Below are 21417 nucleotides of genomic sequence, written 5' to 3' on the forward strand. Positions count from 1 at the left end.
TGAGGGTGTAGCGATGAGCATGGTGGAAGGGTGGTGTGTGTGTGTGTGTGTGTGTGTGTGTGTGTGTGTGTGTGTGTGTGTGTCCCTGAGGAGAGGGGAGAGGGAAGGCTCGCTAGTGTCAAGGCAACAGCATGCAATTTTTACTCTGCTATTTCTCATCCATTTTTTCTGCAAACATATCTTCTATATAAGTAAAGCAGTAATAGTAGTAGTAGTAGCAGCAGCACTTTTAGTAGTAGTAGTAGTAGTAGTAGTAGTAGTAGTAGTAGAGGTAGTCGTAGTAGTAGCAGTGATAGACGATGATAAGGATGTGGATGGGACAGTCGAGGTAGGGAGGGAAATAAGGGAGAAGCAGTGACGTGATAGGCTGCAGTGTATTAAATGTGTGTGTGTGTGTGTGTGTGTGTGTGTGTGTGTGTGTGTGTGTGTGTGTGTGTGTGTGTGTGTGTGTGTGTGTGTGTGTGTGTGTGTGTGTGTGTGTGTGCGCGCGCCTTCATTCAAGCCTGGCGAGGCGGGGGAAGTATTTTGCACGAAAGGGAAGGTGTGATTACGGACGTGGCCACAGGGATTGTGTAGAGAGAGAGAGAGAGAGAGAGAGAGAGAGAGAGAGAGAGAGAGAGAGAGAGAGAGAGAGAGTATTTAGCTGAGTGCAGAAGGAACGATACGCACAAGAGAAGGAGATGAATGGCAGTAATCTTGTCCCTCATTGTTTTCCTGTCGTATATCCGAGGGTCTCACAGTATTCTATTATGATTACTTATTATTTTTCAAAAGCAATATTAATTCAATCAACTCACGTAGGAGTGCGGCAATACAATAAATGAAGCAACTTTTTTTATTTTTTTTTTTTCCATTCCCGCGAAAAAAAATAAAAATAAATAAATAAATAAAAGGAGTCATAGCATCAGCCTTCATTTCTGTCCACTTTACTTAATAAGATATCTCCATAATTATTCATAGGGCTCACCTTCATTACGTAATGGTAATATCTAATTGGCTTTGTCTGCTCTCTCGTCGGAAGCTTCGGAGACAAGCAGGACCATCCCTCGCTGTCATGCAAAGCTTTCACCAGTAATGGTATTGATGATAACAATAACTGTTGTCACCGTAATCACCAAACGTGCCAAATAGTATCGTCCATTGTGTCAGAATGTAAACCTTTTATTTTTTTAAAGATAGTTTTGGGAGTTACTTTACCTGTCCTACCTGTGAGTGTTGTTAGTGAGAAGAAAGTTATTTTTTCTTTATTTTTTATGAGTAGTTAAAATAATAATACTCTTTTCGTATAATATTTTTGGTATTTTTTTTTTTTTTGTATTTACCTTTAATCCTGCCTGTCTTAGCTGTGGCTATTAATATTTCAAGTGACAAGGTGATTATTCCTTGTTCTCTTTTTCCATGTAGATTAAAAAGACAGAAATCTTCTTTCGCGTAACATTTTTGTCCTCTTTTTTTTTTTATTTTTTAAGTAACCATACCTTTAGTTCCACCTGTCATGTTGTCCTTCATCTGTGTTTATTAATAGCTAAGGTGAGAGGAGAGTTATTATCCATTACTTTTTATTGAATTGTTAGGAAATAATAATCCTCTATTCTTGTAATATTTCCTGCTTTTTTGTTTATATAATTACCTTTAATTCCATCTGTCTTACCTGTGGCTATTAATATTTGAGGTGAGAAAGTGATTATTATTCCTTGCTCTCCTTGTTGTGCATTTCCAAAAGACAATAATCCTCTTTCCTATAACATTTTTTCTTTTCTTTATGTATTTACCTTTCATTGAACCTGTCCTCTTCTCTTCTACCTGTGTTTATTAATAGTACAGGTGAGAACAAGGATATTACTCTTTACTGTCTCAATTTTGTATTTCAGTAAGTAATGTTCCTTCTGTATGATTGTTACTAAGTTATTTGTGTGTTTACCTTTCATCTCACCTGCCTTACCTGTGTGTGTTCACTCCTTAGGTGAGAAAGTTATTAGTCTTGGTTCTCCTTTTGTGGCGATGGAAATTATTAATTACCTTGTTCTTGTAATATTATTTAGTTCAGGTGTTGTATCTACCCTTAGTGTTTATCTCTTATTTACCTTTGCATGTTAATTGCACAGGTGAGACTGATTCTTCTTGTCTCTCTCGCTCTTGGTAGTGTTGCTAGAAAAGTAATCACCTTGTTGTTGTTGTTGTTGTTGTTGTTGTTGGTTGTTGTTTTTGTTGTTGTAGTTGTTATTATTATTATTATCATTATTATTATTGTTATTATTATTATTATTATTATTATTATTATTATTATTATTATTATTATTATTGTTATTATTATTATTATTATTATTATTATTATTATTATTATTATTATTATTATTATTATTATTATTATTATTATTATTATTATTATTACCATTATTATTATTAATTAGTTGTTGTGTGTAAATATTTACCTTTGATGTATCGTGCCGTACCTGTGTGTACTAATTGTTTAGACGAGAAAGTGATCATGACTTGTTCTCATTTTGTAATTTTGCTGAAATAGTAATCATCTTATTTTTGTGTTATTATTTTGTTTTGGTGTTTATCTGTTTACGTTTGACATTTACCTGCTCTGCCTGTGGACATTAATTCCTCAGATTGTTGTTGAAAAGTAATCTCTTTGTTTTGCATCATTATTATCTAGTCATCATGTTTATCTGTTTGCCTTTAATATTTACCAGTCCTTCCTGTGTACATTAACTTCTCGGTGGGGACAAAACAATCATTCCTGACTCTGTAGTGTAGACAGGAACAAAAGTCAATCATCCTCCTTTATGTAATAACTTCCCTTTCTTATGTCTATGCATCAACCTTTTTTTTTCTCTCTCTCTCTCATGCTAACTCATTTTTCTACATTTTTATTTATTTTTGTTTATTTTCTTCTTGTCTAACAACACAATTTGTAATTCTCTTTTGTGTAATAACTTCCTTTCTTTATTTATGCATCTACTTTGTTTTTTTTTCCTTTCAAGCTTCTTTTTCCTTTATTTTTCTTTCTCCAGTAACATAATTAATGATCCTCTTTTGTATAAACTTTCTTTTGTTATCTATGTACCAACAAGTGTTTTTTTTTTTTCCTTCTTCTATCCTCATTTTTTCCTTCTTTTTTCTTTTTGTTTCCTCTTCTTTTAACATTTTTATTCCTCTTCTCTGTTTATCTGTTTCTGTCCCTCCTTCTCTGTGCTTGTGTTATATATCAGGCGAGGACAGGATGGCTACAAGTATTCTTTATTCTCATTTGTAGTGAAACGAAGTTCAGATTTTCTTTTCATGTACCTTTGTTAACACTTTACTGCCAATGACAATGTGACACTTACTACTTCATCTCTCCATAGACTAACATTTCTTAACCCTTTTTTGCGACCTCAGCACCCCTTGCGTCTAGCCTGGACACTCCCGCGCCCGTTAATTCTAATATTTGGTTGTATTAACTACAGTTGTATTAACAGTTGAAAATAAAGTTAACTTCATCAAATATAAAAGTCCACTCCCGATAGTTTGGTGTGCCTTGCAAGGAGCGTTTACATTGTACCGCCTTACAATATACGCAGCATTTTTCAGTACCCCCTAAAATTGATCTCAGCACCACATGTTCAGAAACACACACTGCCCTTTACGATTCTGACTGGGCCACTAAAATATTTGAGACTCGATCACTCCTGTTGATGTCACTTCGCGCTTTGAAATCACACACTGCGCTTACACTAGACCCTTTGATCTACTTGTCACCGCCACGAACGAATGGAAATGTGTAGCAATCTGAGAGAATAATTTCAAAAGACGTAAACAATGAGGTGCTTGGAACCTCCCGGGGCCTGCTGTTCTATTTCGGCTCTGTGTGTTATTTATCTAAGGTAACCCAAGTGAAGTGAAACCTTTGTCATTAACAGTCAAGAGGTCAAATTGGAGCCATTCAGTGGGTTAGTAGCTCAGGGGGAGAGAAAATGAAACCAGGCAAAGTTTAGATAACAGAAATACTTTTTTGACGGCATCACTATCTCTTTGTATTAACTTCCACAGGTAGACTCTATGTATTACTTATTTGTCTCTTCCTATTGCTCGCTTCTTCATTTGTACCTGCGGCCTAATTAATTACTCGAGCCAGACTCAGGTGGCCTCCCTTACCTGTTTTATTAGTTGATTCATTGTATAGCTTCTTCTGTTTGTATATCTTGGTGTATGTGTGTGTGTGTGTCTGTGTGTGTGTGTGTGTCTGTGTGTGTGTGTGTGTGTGTGTGTGTGTGTGTGTGTGTGTGTGGATGGGTGGCTGGGTGGGTGTAAGGGTTTGGTGCCTCTCTCTCTCTCTCTCTCTCTCTCTCTCTCTCTCTCTCTCTCTCTCTCTCTCTCTCTCTCTCTCTCTCTCTCTCTCTCTCTTCCTTCCATACCATTCTTTTCTTTTCTTTCTGTCTCTTTCTTTCCAGCTTTTTTTTCTCGTTGTTCCTTTCTGTCTGTCTTTCTTTCTTTCTTTTTCTCCCTCTTTTCTTTGCCCTAACCATATATTTATCCCTTCTTTTCTCTCTCCTTTCCTCCCTCTCTCCCTCTCTTACTCCCTCCTTCATCTACATAATTCAATAAGGAAAGAAAGAGAGAGAGAGAGGAATGGAGTGAAGGAAGGTAGGAAGGAATAAGGGAAGTGGTGTGGGGGAGGAGGGAAGGAGGAAGGAAGGAAGGAAGAGAAGTTGGAGGAGGGAAGAAAAGGGGAAGCAAGGAATGGAATGAAGGAAAGGAATGAGACAACTAGGGAAAGAAGGAAGGAAGGAATAAAGGAAGGAAGGAAGGAAGGAAGGAAGGAAGGAAGGAAGGAAGGAAGGAGGAGGGGAGAGATGGAAGAGAAGAGAAGAAGAAACTGGTGAGAGAGAGAGAGAGAGAGAGAGAGAGAGAGAGAGAGAGAGAGAGAGAACTTTAATGCATAATCATAAAGTTGACACATGTAAACAGCTTCTCCCACCACACACGCACACACACACACACACACACATACTCACACACACACACACACACACACACGCGCACACACACACACACACACACACACACACACACACACACACACACACACACACACACACACACACACACACACACACACACACACTTCATGCTCTGGCTTATTTCCAGAGAGAGAGAAAGAGATAGAGAGAGAGGGAGATAGATAGATAGATAGAGAGAGAGAGAGAGAGAGAGAGAGAGAGAGAGAGAGAGAGAGAGAGAGAGAGAGAGAGAGTTTAGAAAAGTGTTAACTTTTTAGTCCTTTTGTTTTTTACTTGTTGTGTTCTCCTCTTTCTCCTCCTCCTCCTCCTCCTCTTTCTCATTCACCTCTGGGGTTTCCCATCATCCTACGCAACCCTCCTCCTCCTCCTCCTCCTCCTCCTTGTGCTCAATGACCTCGTTTCTCATCGTTTCCTGATCTCTTCTACGTACAAGTTCCCCCTCTTCCTCCTCCTCCTCCTCCTCCTCCTCCTCCTCCTCCTCCTCCTCTCCTCCTCCTCCTCCTCCTCTTCCTCCTCCTCCTGCCTGGCTTCCATGACGTGTACATGAGATGGTGTGGTTCCTGCGGTGTCCACAAATTGCCTCTTTAAGGACAAAGTGTTCCTCGCTGGCTGTCTTTCCCTTGCACTCTTCCTCTGCGTTCCTTGCGTATTCCCTTGTATTGCTTTTTTTTTTTTTTTCCGTGTGGTTTATATATTTGTTTGTAGTTTGTGCTATTTTTTTTTCTTAATTGTCTTCTGTGTTCTATTTTCCTTTTATTGTGTTGATTTTTTGTTATTCTTTTGTATTACTGATTGTTTTCTTGTATTTATTTTTGTCTTATTTTACGTTTCTTTCATTTCTTTATTTTTTTTGTCTACCTGTTTTTATTATTAATCCCTATGTTATTATGTTCATGAAGGAGGATTGCTGTGGTTTCTTTAAAGTTCAGTAAAATACTCGTGTACAACTTTGCATTAACTTAAAAAAAAAAAAAAGATTCAACAGAGGCGATGGAGTTTTAGTGTTTACTTAAGCGTGCCTGTGTATAACGTGCAAAGCCAACACTCAAGGAAAGACCACTTACCAACATAAGGAAATAAGAGAAGCTGCAAGAAATCATCAGTTTTACTTGTGGCAGTCTCTGTATAAAACATTCTTACCTGCATCCACCTGTCACCCTCATCCATAAATTTGTGTGGTTTTCTTTCAACCTTAACAACCTGATTACTGAGTCCATTACAGTCATCCACCATTGTTGTTGAGATCCAGTGCCTTTTTATCTCTTTCAAATGTACCTGCATGAAGCTTGAACCCACTATTTCTCTTCCTGTCCTAATTATTGACCCTAAGGATTTTGTTTGTCACTCATGTTATATTCCATTCATCCGTTACTGATTACTGTCCTTGAGAATTCATTTCTGCCTATCTCTTTCAAAAACCAAACTTTATCAAGCTTAAATCTATTATTTCTCGCCCTGTTCTGATTACTTAGCCGGAGCAGTATGTTTGTGACACTCGTTATCTGCAACACAAATAGTAAAACATTATACTGTACTCGGTTTAATTTTCGCTTAGTAGAATTGCCCACCAACGTTACTTTGTTATTAGCAGTCAAAGATTTAGAGGCCTAAGAGGATTGGTGGTGCAGTGGTTAGCGCGCCCGACACACAATACTAGGGTCCGGGGTTCGAATCTCCGGCTTGGTGAAGACAATTTGGACGTAAGCCAAGGAGTTGTGACCTTGCACCCTGCCAGTATTGCCGAGACGCCCTGAGCCAGAGGGCGTGGTGGATGGCTTACCACCTCCCCTTCCTCTAACAGCGGGGGAGGAACTTGTCTGGCGTGGAAACAGATTAATTTTCTAGGTTAGTTTTTTTTTTTAGAATTATTTTATTTCTTAGGTAGTTTGTTAGGATAAGCTGGAGTTCTTAATTAGCCTGTTAGAATTAGTTTATCTCGTTGGAATTCATTGATTTGTTAGTCAGCTTGTTAGAATTTGTTTATTTCTTAGTTACCTCGTTGGAATTAATTGATTTCTTAGCTTGTTAGAGTTAGTTCATTTCTCAATTAGCTTGTTAGAATTTGTTGATTTCTTAGTTAGGTAGTTAGGAATAGTTCTCAAACAGACGAGGAAATGTCTCCTGCTGATGTATTCCTTCATGATTTGGTCCAGCCTCGTCACTCCTTGAGAAAATTATAGCATCTTCTAGCCCCATCCTGATTATTGACCATATAGAATCTTGTCTACATCACCGTGTTGTCTCCCCTATGCCACTTGCACCCCTCCATCAGAACCACAGGAACATAACACGACAAAATATGGGTTGGTGCATGAAGTGATGAGGCCTACAAGTGGCAGTCCCTGTAGAAAACCTACCTCTCCTGATTACTAACCCTGAATATTTTGTTTGTCACCTTGTTATATCCCTTATGGCACTTGAACACCTCCATCATCACCACTTTTAACCTATATACACCTTTCCTCTAATTGCCATCTACCTAATGCCACTTCAACATCTCCATCAGCTTCACTCTTGACCTACATGTACCTTCCCTCTGTTCTCTGCAGCCCTTTTGGTGTTCCACGTACCGAACGATCCGGGGAGAAGGTGACTCAGGGCATCTCGACACTGCCCTCCGTCACTGTCTTCCTCTTGACCATCAGAGTCCCTGCCGCCAGCTGAGGAGACACCGCTCGTCAGTGAGTACTACGCCTCGCCTCTCACTGCCCTCCCTGTACTGTGCCTTACAATATACTGTCTTTGTACTGTGACTTATAATACACAGCTCCTCTTAGTAATGTGCCTCACAATGTACTGGCCTTAGTAATGCGCCTCACGATACACTGCCCTCCCTGTACTGTGCCTTACAATATTGACTTTCTTGTACTGCGCTTTACCATATATTGTTCTCCCACCTTGGTCTCGTGGGACTCAACTTAATATTGGTATAAGTTAACCTGATATGATCTTACTTTTACTGTTACTTCTGCTGTTACTGGTGGTGGTGGTGGTGGTGGTGATCGTGGTGCGACTACTACTGCTACTACTACTACTACTACTACTACTACTACTACTACTACTCACCATCATTACCACCACCACAACTGCAACAATCAGCCCAGTAAAAACACCACAATCCCACCATTAACAACAACAACAACAACAACAACAACACCAGCAACAACACTAATCTAACCTAACCCAGTCATTCCTATCAAACCAAGTAGGTATTGACAAGACCAGGCTCATCCATCAGGGTTCAGCGAGGACTCTGTAAAATCACCCCTCGTCTGTCTCTACTTTCCTCACTACGGGAATAAGCAACAGAGAAAAGGCGTTGCTACCACCTCGCCCCTTCCCCTTTAGTGGCCTTTCACAACATGCTGGGAATGTACAGACACGTACTGTGCTGGCGAGCTGGAAAGTAATAATAATGCACTTGTGTGAGGTTAATTTTTAGATTGATTGATAGATAGGTAGATAGATAGGTAGATAGATAGAGATAGGCAGAAATAGAGATAGATAAAAAGATAGATAGATAGATAGATAGATAGATAGATAGATAGAGAGAGAGAGAGAGAGAGAGAGAGAGAGAGAGAGAGAGAGAGAGAGAGAGAGGAGAGAGAGAGGAGAGAGACTATCACTTTCCCAGTACTAACAAACATAACCAGAGAGAGAGAGAGAGAGAGAGAGAGGAGAGAGAGAGAGAGAGAGAGGAGAGAGAGAGAGAAGAGGAGAGAGAGGAGATGAGAGAGGAGAGAGAGAGAGAGAGAGAGAGTCTATGAAAGTCCAGTTTTTATCACACCACCACAAGTCTTGCTGCCTGAAGCTGACCAAGTTTGGCCTCAAACTTACGTTGTAATTTGACAGTATTCTTCTTTATTACTGAGTGTCCTGTTAGCCTCCTTTATCGTGTGTGTGTGTGTGTGTGTGTGTGTGTGTGTGTGTGTGTGTGTGTATGTGTTCGTTTTGTTTTTTTTTCTGCCTGTTTTTTTTGTCTGTTTTTTTTTTGTCTGGTTTTTTTTCCGTTTTTTTTTGTTATCCTTATGTATGTTTGTGTCAATACGTGTTTGCTTGTCTGCCTGCCACTGTGTTTGAGTCTGACTGCCTGCCTGCGTGTCTGTCTCTCGGTCTGTTTTTTTTTTTTTTTCCCATGTGTTCTAGAATATTGCGTTGTTGTTGGTTGTTGTTGGTTGTTGTTGTTGTTGTTGTTGGTTGTTTGTCTTGTAAGTAACGATGCCACCATAAATTCTATTAAGTTAGTCCTTAATTGTCTTATTTATTTATTATTTTCTTATTCATTCATTTATTCATTCACTCATTCATTCATTCACGTCGGCTGCTACGTTTTGTTTTTTAATGAGTCACTTGCCTCACCCACTCAGCCAATCATATTAATCAATTACTCAAACTTATTCACGGTCATGCACTGTACATATCTATTTAGCAAGTGAATGCGGTACCTTGACCTATCATTCATTTGTTATAGTTTGTTATTTAATGCCACGTGTCGCTGCTGTTACTGCTCGTGTTGTTGACAGCAATGGCGAGGGTAAAGTACCAAGTTAATCCTTGCAATATTTTTTTCTCTTCACTGCGCGTTCATCACTCATTGCATTGCATTGGCGTGTGTTGTTTTGTGTTGTTGTGTTGTGTTTGGGCAGTGGTGTTGTGTTGAGTTGTGTTGTGTGAGGGAAGTGTACTGTACTGTGTTGTATTGTGTCGTAAGAAGGCAGTATGTTGTTTTGTGTTGTGTTGTAAGAGGCTTGTATTGTGATATGTGTTGTGTTTGTTTGTGTTGTGCAGCGTTGTGTTGTACTGCATCCTGTTATGCTGCAAGAGATCAGTTTATTGTAAAGGGGCACAAAAGAATTACGGGTATTATTTTTTTCTTTTTTTAGCTAATGTAAGAACTATATCGGTCATTGAACTGCCGATGTGTTGAACCAAATTATTTGTTTTCTTTGTCATGATACTTGACGATACTAATTATAAGCAAAGACTTCTCAAGCTAATATTTGTCCTTTATAGGGGATTTACTTAGCAGGATGAAAGCTTCTGACCAGGAGGAACGGCGGGTGGAGGAATGGAAGGGGAGAGGGTGGGGGTCCAGGGGAGGGTGTGTGTGTGTGTGTGTGTGTGTGTGTGTGTGTGTGTGTGTGTGTGTGTGTGTGCCTCATGAATTGCAGGCATGAAAAAGAATGATGCACGTTATGATAATGATTATTATTCTTGTATTTGTCATTTCAGTGATTATTAGGATACTAATAAGAGTAACAACAATACTCAACTTACCAGGAACTTAGCAGACTCTCTCTCTCTCTCTCTCTCTCTCTCTCTCTCTCTCTCTCTCTCTCTCTCTCTCTCTCTCTCTCTCTCTCTCTCTCTCTCCCTCGCTCTCAGGAACGTTATTTCTATATCAAGTAAGAAAAAACAAAGGCTTGTGTCTCTTCCGCCTCATAAAAGGATGATTTAAATTTCTCTCTCTCTCTCTCTCTCTCTCTCTCTCTCTCTCTCTCTCTCTCTCTCTCTCTCTCTCTCTCTCTCTCTCTCTCTCTCTCTCTCTCTCTCTCTCTCTCCATCAAGCTTTAACTCTATCTTGATTAATGGCTCCGAAAATTGAAGTCACCCGATTCTCACGTGGATTTCATTTCCATGCAGATATCCATGCAGATAGAGACGTGGCAGTGAGGCTGGTAGATACCTATCAGCGCCAGCATTTTTAATTGTCTCCGATTTCCTGGGGCAAAGGGGTGTCTTAGCTAAATTTGAAATCGATGTGCAGGAAAAGTACAGCATGAATTGCTGCACAAGTGTATCTAAAATTAAAAACATAACCCTTAATATTAATATTCATACTTACTGGTGTATGATAAGGCTTTGTTAATTGAACTATAAGATAAAACTAAAAATAGGTAATGATTTTTTTTTTAAGTAAGTATGAACAGTAAAATAAAAGGATGTTGATTTCGGCTTGTGCATTTTATCTGGGAATATTGAAAAATATCAGATATCACTGACACGTCCTGTATATGAAAGTAATCAGTGAAATAAAAAAAAAAAAAAAGAACAGCACCGCTGGCGGACGTACGACGTACTTATCTTGATCATGATTCTTCAGTTAAAGAAAGCGCCGCGCGCCATTAGGAAGGAGTGTATTGTGTAAACAATAGCCTCTCAGTTCTGCCGACACAAAGGCCTTTACTTTGCTTTACTATATCCAGAATAGGGTATAGCTCGTTCTTTCAGTAATTTTCTTAATTTCCGCTGTAGTCCATGATTGTGGCGGTGATGTATCCATTGTGCAGGGTAGTCAAGTAAGTGTGGTCCTGTGTTTTGGTTTGCTCGCTGCCCAAGTACCCGAGGATAGTGATCGTACCGCAAAAATAAAGTCTGATACAAAATTATATTTTCTTTACATTAAATGGATTTTCCTGTTGTTTAGTACATGAAAATGCAATTATATATTAGTATACTTCCATTGAGGTCAGTAGAAAATTACAGATTGCCTGCCTTGATACACTTGTAGGCTCTTTTAAGAATATCATCTGAAATTATGAATAGAGGCTCAAACATTGTCATGTTCTGTCAGTTATCACGAAATTAATTGACTTAAAATTCAGACGCATTACATTACGATACATCTTTGTAAGCTTGTAAAACCTTGCCCCAAAAAGTATTTATTTTCCGGCGAGAATTAAAAATTCTGGCGCTATCTGGTATCAAAACGCTCACTGCGACGTCTCTAAACATACCTGCCTCACCTGCATTCATTACAAGGTCATGGGCAGGCGAGGAGCAAAACACTCATTGAGAATTAAGAGCAAAGAGTGTAACGCTCCTTTTTATTATTTCTGTGTTTCTTTGAGTCTCCCCAATAATTGTTTTCTTTTGTAGCTTGCGGTGAAGAGGAGGATAATAGCGGTAATTAAAGGTTTAGTGATTATATGAAAAAGTATATTTATAAGGCGTGTATTCGTGGGAGTGATTTAAAAGTCTTGAAACATTTGTTATAAATAGTCTTTACTTATTTCAACTGTGGTTTTCTCTAATCAGTGGTAATACGAATAATAGGATTACATCATGTTGCGTCAGCCTACCAGTAACTCATAAGGTGTCATTCCCTAGCTTATAAAATATGTTAGTAATTTAGAATTCAATTATTAACTTCAACTAATGTCCAGCCTGTATGCTCACCTTGCTAGCCAATTATTCCTGCATTTTTATTTAAACTCACGGTTCAGTAAAATTATTTGTGAAAGAAGAGAGAGAGAGAACTAGCTAAGGTTCCAATAACTTCAGAGGCCTGGGGGTGTTGAGGGAGAGAGCACAGAATGGCGTCTCCCTTCCCTCTGGCAACAGGTGGGTCTCGTAGCTCTGAAATATTTGATTTTTCTTTTATTTAGAAGTGAATATTACTGTGTTCATGTTTATTATTCATGTCTCTAGTGAAGATATAGTAACAGTACGTGTTGACAGAATGGCGTCTCCCTTCCCTCTGGCAACAGATAAAATAGCCGGTGTTGGTCCCACGTGGAGACAGGCCACAGAGTCTTGGGAAAGTGTTAGCCATGTAATGTTTCTTTAGTCAAATATAATCTACTGTGAATGTGTTGTGAGCAATATTATTGCCGTAGAGAAGTGATGGATGAAGGCTGTGACGCTATTTAGGGATATAACGGTGCCCAGAATCAATGGTACTCTTGAGGAGTTATAAAAGTAATTATTTTCTTGTGTATTCGTAGTGTTAAGTAACGGAGTATAAGTGTATATGCCATACCAGAATTTCAAGTGCCTTTTTTTTTTTTTCTAGATTAACCACTCGATAAAGTGTCATAGTGGGTCAGTCAACCCAAAGAATCCCATCAGTATTATTCATTTAATTATTTTTGCTATTTTTATATTTTTCGTTCCTCCTAATAAAGCCACACTGTAGGTACTGTGTGATAATTAACCTCTCCCTACCCTCTGGCCATGACGATGAAGGCGAGAACCATTACCAATAAAAAATGTTTTCTTTTTTTCTATTGTGTGTGCGTGCTTCACCTCTTCTCTCTTCCTCTTTTTTTTTCTTCTTCACCGTGAAGATCTTTGCCTCGTCTCATTAGCGCTCTGATCGGACCGGTGAGGAGGAGGGAGGAGGGGGGAACCGGGGGGGAGTGGCATTACAAGAGAAAAGCTTGTTACCAGAAAATTCACACTGTAGATTTTCTTTCTAGGAAGCGAGAGGTCGGAATAATTAGTCGAAGCTCAGCATGTCCGTGACTTTTGCTGGTTGTTGTTTGAGTGAAGTGAGTGAGTGGGAAGGGAGAGGGAATGGATGAATGATGCTTTTGTGCTGAGCGTTACGACGTGCTGGAAGTAAAAGGGGTATCATTAATAGAAGATACTAAAGAATAAGAACAGCAAAAATATATACAAGACGAGAGAGAGAGAGAGAGAGAGAGAGAGAGAGAGAGAGAGAGAGAGAGAAAAGAACAAAAAAAAAATTCTCGAAAGTTTTCTTCCTTCTATTGTCTACTACTACTACTACTACTTTGCACGGTGAAGATACCGTGGCTATTTAACATTTTTGTCAGTAAGTAGGCTAGACTCTAAATATCGTGAACTAGACATGTTTTGATAAAGAGGCAAGAAACAACCTTTGCGCACTTTTTTTTTTTTTCAGGTTATCTTAAAAAAAATATATGTTCATTTAACAATAAACAATATATTGTCATTTAACCTTAGAGTATAACCGCAACTGCTGCCACAATATTAATTAGGCTTTAACTCGCTGCTAAATCCTAATTTTCTAAATTGTTTAATATTACATGCTGAGAATTAAACTTAATAGAAACAAATATCCTTTCATCAATGGTCTGTTATATTAGTTTTAAACTACTAAGTGTTACATACAAAAACTCACTACTACAACAACAATAACAACAACTACTACTACTACTACTACTACTACTACTACTACTACTACTACTAATAATAATAATAATAATAATAATATTATTACTACTACTACTACTACTACTACTACTACTACTACTACTGATGATGGTGATGGTAAGTACGCTGCTTGACCTCAATACGAGCGGAGTGCAAGATGGTTTTGAGTCCCGCTATTAAGCTACTAATGAAATACAATATACGCGCGTTATGCTCCCCTCTTCATACTTGACGCGTATTACCGAAACGAGAGTATTTGTATTTGAGCTGCAACCTTAGCGTGAAGTGAGCAATATGTGAAGGAAGCTTAGGTGGATATATATATATATATATATATATATATATATATATATATATATATATATATATATATATATATATATATAGTATAATGCAGTACCTTTATTGCGCACCCACAATTAAAGGTTTTGGTAAATGAGCGCCAGAAGGTAGCGAAATTATTCCAAACAAAAATATTAATGACTTATCTAGGCAACTTGATCAGAAGCCAAAGAAGGAAAGCGCAGGAATTACCCAAGATACAATGTGCAGCTATTTATTTATTTATTTATTTATTTATTTGAGCATGTGCAGTAATCATGATGCTTCGCTGGCGTGAGGGACGCAGCCGCGGGGATGGAAACCTGCCTTCTTCTCCCGTAGGGTCTCTGTAATTTCCTTCACGCAAATGATAAATGTTCATGAGTTTGGTGGGTTCAGTTAATGTTTGTAATTACTGCCTTGGTGGAATGGGCCAAGAAAAAGCTGGAATGCCGCGTCTTCCTTGGCGGGTTTTGTTTTGTCGCGCCCTCGTCTCGGCGTCTTGTTTCACCTGCTTTTAATTGACTTCAGTGGAAACCGATAGAGTTACAAGAGATGTCTTCCAGATCATTGTCATTGGTGAACAAGAGCTGTACACCATCAACAGAACAGAAAAAAAAGCAGTAGCCTCTGAAAATAACCCTTAAAAGAGAGAGAGAGAGAAAAAAAAATCAGGAATGCATGACTGCGTCTCAAACATCTGGTGGTGAGGAATCAGTGGTCAGTCTTATCGCGCTTGTGAAATAGTGTGCAGGAAGTGGGTGCTGCCGTTCATTCCCAACTATTACTCTTTAGTCATTTCACACGAGCTGGGTGGGGCGTGTCCCAGACATGTGTGGACGAGGCGCATCAATTAAGTCGCTGAGGGAGATGATTTTGTGAGACAGCGGAAGTGTGTGGTGGTGACAAGCCGCATTTGGCGTTGGAGTGTTTTCTGAGTGTTGCCGTCTGGTCTGTAGCTGTCTAGATCAAGTTGCCTGTCGGAAAGGACTGCGGAGATTTGCAGTGGTATAGTGTTCTGAAGCCGGCATGTCGCACTCCCTTTTTGTGTGTTTCATTTTCCTTGAGGCCAAAGTTCCCTGGTGCTCTTACAACCTCCTTGCAAAACTTGAGAATTGATATCTTTTTATTTATTATTTTTTTGTACTTTACAGTATATTAGAGGAATTAGAATTGCGGGAAAACCCTAAGCTGCTATTTTCGGGATCAGAATACAAGACTAATTTTAGGTCACCACCAATTTTTTTGCTTTAGCCCACCCTTCTATTTCGAGCTCCGCTGTTGTTACGTATTATACACACTGTGAAAACAGACGGCGTTAAGCCGCTGACTCGGTCAGATAATTCAAAGGAAGGGCATGTTAAGCTCTGGCAGCAAAAGCCTTGATCATCTGGCTCAAGGGTCGCCTTCAGCATTCACCACCAAGGACGTGCTCCAGTCTGAGGAGTATTCCGTTGTCAGCTCCCAGGACTGGCGTGGGGACAGATGCATTGAGAAGATCTATTGATATCTTATAAGTAGCAGTCTCAATCAAGCTGCATTGAGGTTAACAACGTCTGAGGAGCATTCCGTGTTCTGTGCTCAGGATGTGTCTGTGGGTAGATGCTTTGAGAAAATCTGTTGATATTTTAAAATTTTAATATTCTTAGCAAGCAGCATCAAAATTAAACAAAGAGAACTTAATATTTGTATTTAATGTGGCGTAAGAAGGATGACACTGGTAGGGAATAGTTAAATTCTTGTTTTTTTCTTCTTCCTAATCAGTACCTATAGAGAGTTTGCAGACAATGGATTTTTTATGTAGATTACAGATGACCCCGCGGCGTCTGGTCACCTCTAAGGAATCGGTCTACCTGAGTGTTTGGATGGCCTCGCTGTCCTCTCTGACCTTGAACACCAGGAAAGGCGCCTTGCTCGTACCCTGGACCGCCTTGGGTGTTTTCATTACTATGTTTGTCTTCACGTTTAATTGCCTGCTGAGTTCATTCGGTTCAGCTTATTTCTTTTGGGTTCATGTAAACGTTATTTTTTTTCCGTTCGTTTTTTTATTTATTTATTTATTTATTTTTATTTATTTATTTTATTTATTTATTTATTTATTTTTTTTTTTTTTTGTCCTATCATGCCTGTGCTGTCTTTCGATCCACTACAGAGGAAGTATTTGTGACAATCTTCTTACCGTCCAAGGCTTTACTTTGATTTTCCGGGTTTTAATGTAAGAATGTCTTTGGTCAAGGGCAAAAAAATGTAAAAAAAAAAAAAAAAAAGCAAGATGCCAGACCGTAGAGGAGACAACACAAAGACAAGCTCATAATTACCTAGAATTAACTAGTATTACTTTGCCAACAAGTATCATCTTCGCCAGGCACATCACAGAGCCGTGTGTCTCCAGCAGGAGGGCGTACATTGATTGCCACGCTCTTCATCTCACCTTAAAGCTGGGAAGTCTGAGTGTAACTCTGCTCTGTCACAATGGTGGTGTCACAGTGAAAGAGGCGACTCAAGGAAGGGATCTTGTTGCCTGTTCTCGCTGCCTCCGCCACCCATCGCACCGAATCTGTTATGCAAGTCGCTGGGATTCATTAGTGCATTCAATGGAAATGTTAAAATCTTTTCCTGTTACCTTTTCACTTCCGGGAGGGTCGGTAAACTTTTATTTTATTTTACTTTATTTTATTTTATTTTATTTTATTTATTTATTTATTTATTTATTTATTTTTGTTGGCCTTCTGAGGACGACTGTTGAAGCCAGGATTGATAGCACTGCTACAGGCTCATCACTCGCCAGCATTATTCTCGATTAACGTGATAAATGTACTGATGATATTATGTTGCTGTTTATTGCAAGAAAGTCTTCCAGTGACAGTCATATTCTGAGTATGATTGCCTTTGCTCTAATGTTTGAGTTAAATACGTTTTTTTCTTTATTTGTAAATACCAACGTTATCATACGAAATATAATAAATACGCCAGCAAATTATACTAACTAAAATATACATCAATGACTTTGATAGTGGAATTAGCAGTGATGTTAGTAAATTTGCGGATGACACAAAGATAGGTAGATTAATTATGTCAGAATCGGATGCCATCGCCTTGCAAGCAGATTTAGAAAGGATGAATGAACGGACGGACAAATGGCAAATGCAGCTTAATATCAATAAATGCAAAATGCTTAGCGTAGGTAGAGGAAACCCACACAATAGGTACACATTAAACAACCAAACTGTGGTAGGTACAGGGTACGAGAAAGATTTAGGAGTTATAGTTAGCTCTGAACTCCGTCTAGGGAAACAATGCATATAAGCCAGAAACAAGGCAAATAGGGTACTAGGATTCATTTTTAGGAGTGTTAAAAGTAGAAGGCCGGAAGTAATATTAAAGTTATACTTGGCGCTGGTCAGACCTCATCTAGACTACGCGGTGCAGTTCTGGTCCCCACATTACAGGAAAGACATAGGTCTATTAGAATCAGTACAGAGGAGAATGACTAAAAGGATACAGGGGATGAGGAGTATTCCTTACGAGGCGAGATTGAAGCTGTTAAATCTACACTCTTTAGAGAGACGTAGGTTAAGAAGGGACCTGATAGAAGTCTTTAAGTGGTATAAGGGTTATAACAAGGGGGACGTCAGCAAAATTCTTAGGATCAGCAACCATGGTAGAAAAAGAAATAACGGGTTCAAACTTGAAAAAATTTCGGTTTAAGAAAGAGATAGGAAGAAATTGGTTCTCAAATAGAGTGGTAGATGAGTGGAACGGACTCAGTAATCATGTTGTTAGTGCTGGGACATTAGGGAGCTTAAAGAGAAGATTAGACGGGTTTATGGATGGGGATGATAGGTGGAAATAGGTAGGTATATTTCATACAGGGACTGCCACGTGTAAGCCTGGTCGCTTCTTGCAGCTTCCCTTATTTCTTATGTTCTTATGTTCTTAATGTAGTAATTATTGTGGAGATCGAAACTTCACTTGACTTTATTCTTTATTCATTGTTTGCAATCATTCATGAGTCTGAAAATGAAGTGAAGATGTCAGTGGCAGGCGCAGTGATAGATATCATTATTTAGTGTTAATAAGCCGAGTATTGTTAAATGGCAGTGATGTTCCCTCTAAGGACTATATTTCCAAACTCTTCTACGCCACAACTCCACTACTTTCAAAGGACTCTACACAGACGAATTTATGCCAGCTTTTTTACGCTGTTTTTATATTTATAGTGACATATTAACACAATTTCCACACCATTAACAGGAGAAACGCTTCATAATACAGCAAATCATCTTTATAGCCTTTGAAAATAGTAGTGATGAAGTTAGGTGGGTTTTTAAGAGTGTTTTATGGTATGAGTGACAGATTAACAAGATTTCTGTATTACTGACACGATAAACTCTTGGGAACATGGTACTCATCTCTGTGGTCTTTGAAAATAGTCGTCGTGAAGTTACATTGGTTTTTAAGAGTGTTTTATATAGTACTAGTGACAGATTAACGAGATACATTACTGACACGAGAAACACTCTTGGGAACATGGTAGTCATCTCTGTGGCCTTTGAAAATACTCGTGGTAAGAGAGTGAAGCGTTGCAGTGTGTTAACTTAGAGTTTGAATTAGTATTGCTAAGGCATGTCTTTATATTGATAATAGCATGACGTGTACTGAAACATTAATACGTAACTGGCATAAACATTTCTTACAGTGGCTAATTAATGATAAGTTTTGAATCCGAAACAGGAACGCAAATTTCGAAATGCTGAAATTAATACCCCTCCTGCACATTATATTAGCAAGGAAAGTAAAATATGGACTCAGTATATCAAAGAATATTTCCTTTCTGGTAGTTATTATTGGGAAACACGCACTGGTTTGCCGCCACACTCAAAGGGCGGTATCACTCCTGGTCTTGGCTCCTGTTTGTTGAAGCCTCTATCAGACAATGAGTCTTGCTCTTCCTCCTCCTTTTTTTTTTTTACTACTACTACTAACTACTACTACTACTACTACTACTACTACTACTACTACTACTACTACTACTACTACTACAGGGATGCTCTAAACATATTCATTACAGAGATACGCTAAATATATCCATTACATCTTAACACATCCCTGTGAAGCCTGAACACAACAGTCACAGCGAGAGGTTGACTCCTCCGCCCTGATCCGACAGCCAGCCGCCGAGTTACTGTTTACGGAATGAAGGTTTTCACTAAACGTCCCGCCTTATGGTTTTATTCCCTCGTAAAGGAGATCATCGCTCGCTGCGCCGCTTAATGCATCACCAAGCCTGTCTCGCTCAAGGTTAGAGCTGCGGAACTATCAGAATTAGGCTTACCACTTCTTAACCCTCAGTCTTTGGTTGTCTTGACTTGATCTAACCTAACATAGTAACTAGTAACTCCACTATTAAAGCCGCGGTGCATTATTGTTAGACTTCGTAATTATCAACTCAGAGTCTTTAGTTATCTATTGTGATGTTATGTAACCTGGCTAATACCTGCAGTATCAAAGGTGCTGTGTGTCAGTGTTAGTCTAAGTGCTTTCTATCCTTGAATCTTGAGTACCTTGGAAGTGACAGGTATAAATAGGTGGGTTTGTTTCATACAGGGACCGCCACGTGTAGGCCTGATGGCTTCTTGCAGCTTCCCCTTATTTTTTTGTGCTCTTTCTTTTGTTTTAATCTTAACTCTCTCTCTCTCTCTCTCTCTCTCTCTCTCTCTCTCTCTCTCTCTCTCTCTCTCTCTCTCTCTCTCTCTCTCTCTCTCTCTCTCTCTCTCTCTCTCTCTCTCTCTCTCTCTCTCCCCACTAAATGAATCAAATGAAATGCACAAAAGCTGTCAAGTATTTGCCGCCCCACACAGGAATCGCCGTCAGCAGGTGGCGGCGCCTGTGGTGGGGACGCGGGGTAGAGGGAACGGCTTCAATTTTGTCCCAGCCTTTGTCGTAATTGGTTGGGTGAGAAATAGCATTATTGCCCGCTAACTGGGCCGCTGTATGACTTCATGAGATAATATGGATCCGTCACCGTCACCACCACCACCACCACCACCACCACCGCTGTATGACTTCACTGATTGGTTCACGAGATAACATGTATCCGTCACCGCCACCACCACCACCACCACCACCGCTGTATGACTTCAGTGGTTGGATCACGAGATAACATGGATCCGTCACCGCCACCACCACCACCACCACCACCACCATCAATAGCGCTAGCATCGCCACTAGTGATATGCTTGTTTAGCACAGTTTTCTTCTGATTAATACGTAGACGGGGTGTTTATTAACTAAATATTAACTAAATGGATCTCGTTTGACATTTCATCGTTAATTTTATAGTCCCTAACGTGGAATAAATACACAGATGCATTTCAACAGAGATTATTTGAATTCACACTCTACATTACATGAAAGGAACCGTGCAGTTACAACGTAAGAGATCTGGAGCCATGACCCTTGAGTCCGTGACGTGAAATGAATACCTAGATGGAACTCAGCAATTAAGAGCCTTTGATTTCATGCTTTGTAACGTTCAATATCGCCCACGTGCTTGCCGGGACGGACACGCGCAGCTACAGAGTGAGGTGCTTAGCCAATAATGAACCTTTAGCTCCAAATTTGTATTTTGTTGTGTGAGATGTGATTTCGTGTTCGCTAAAGCTTAATATCATCCACGTTCTCAAGATTTCCTTTTACTCTTTTATTTATTTATTTTTTTTCATGTAATGGCTGCTCTGGCCAAGGACAACGGAAACTGGTAAAAAAAAAAAAAAAAAAAAAAAAAACTAAAAATGTCAAATCCTAAAAGTGTCAGTCAGGTAACAAGTCGCAGAGTAGAGACAAAACAGCGAATAAAAAACCTTCCAATCCCTCACGTGAAGCTGATACGCAGACAGATTCCAGTAATTAAGGTACCTGATCTCATACTCTCCAACACTCAGCGTCATCAATTGTTTACGAGGAAAGAAAGATGCAGGTGTCGTCTCCAGTGAAGAAAACGTTCCATTGCAATTTCTCTCCTTGCTGTTTCCCTTTGCTGTATCTCTGAGTGGATAATCGCCGTCCAGTGTCAGCGTTCTTTCGTCACGTCCATGTAACGTTAACTATGACCTAAGAGTAATCAACCATCCAACCAGTAGTTCCGTTTTTTTGCCTCACA

At 39.3% G+C, this 21417-nt stretch overlaps 1 long non-coding RNA gene across 3 annotated transcripts in view; it reads left to right on the forward strand.

Annotated features, from left to right (window-relative positions):
* The window catches only part of LOC135097334 (uncharacterized), a 73740-nt gene that overhangs the window by 41815 nt on the left and 10508 nt on the right, over window positions 1–21417 (forward strand). For 2 of the 3 annotated variants that reach the window (XR_010265611.1, XR_010265610.1), the window contains one exon: window positions 7562–7842. The exons of the other annotated variant lie outside the window; for it this stretch is intronic. This is a non-coding gene — a long non-coding RNA (uncharacterized LOC135097334). Of the gene's footprint in view, window positions 1–7561; window positions 7843–21417 lie in introns of those variants that run through there. 3 annotated transcript variants of the gene reach the window in all.

Source organism: Scylla paramamosain, unplaced genomic scaffold (assembly GCF_035594125.1).
Source record: "Scylla paramamosain isolate STU-SP2022 unplaced genomic scaffold, ASM3559412v1 Contig17, whole genome shotgun sequence".
NCBI lineage: Eukaryota > Metazoa > Arthropoda > Malacostraca > Decapoda > Portunidae > Scylla > Scylla paramamosain.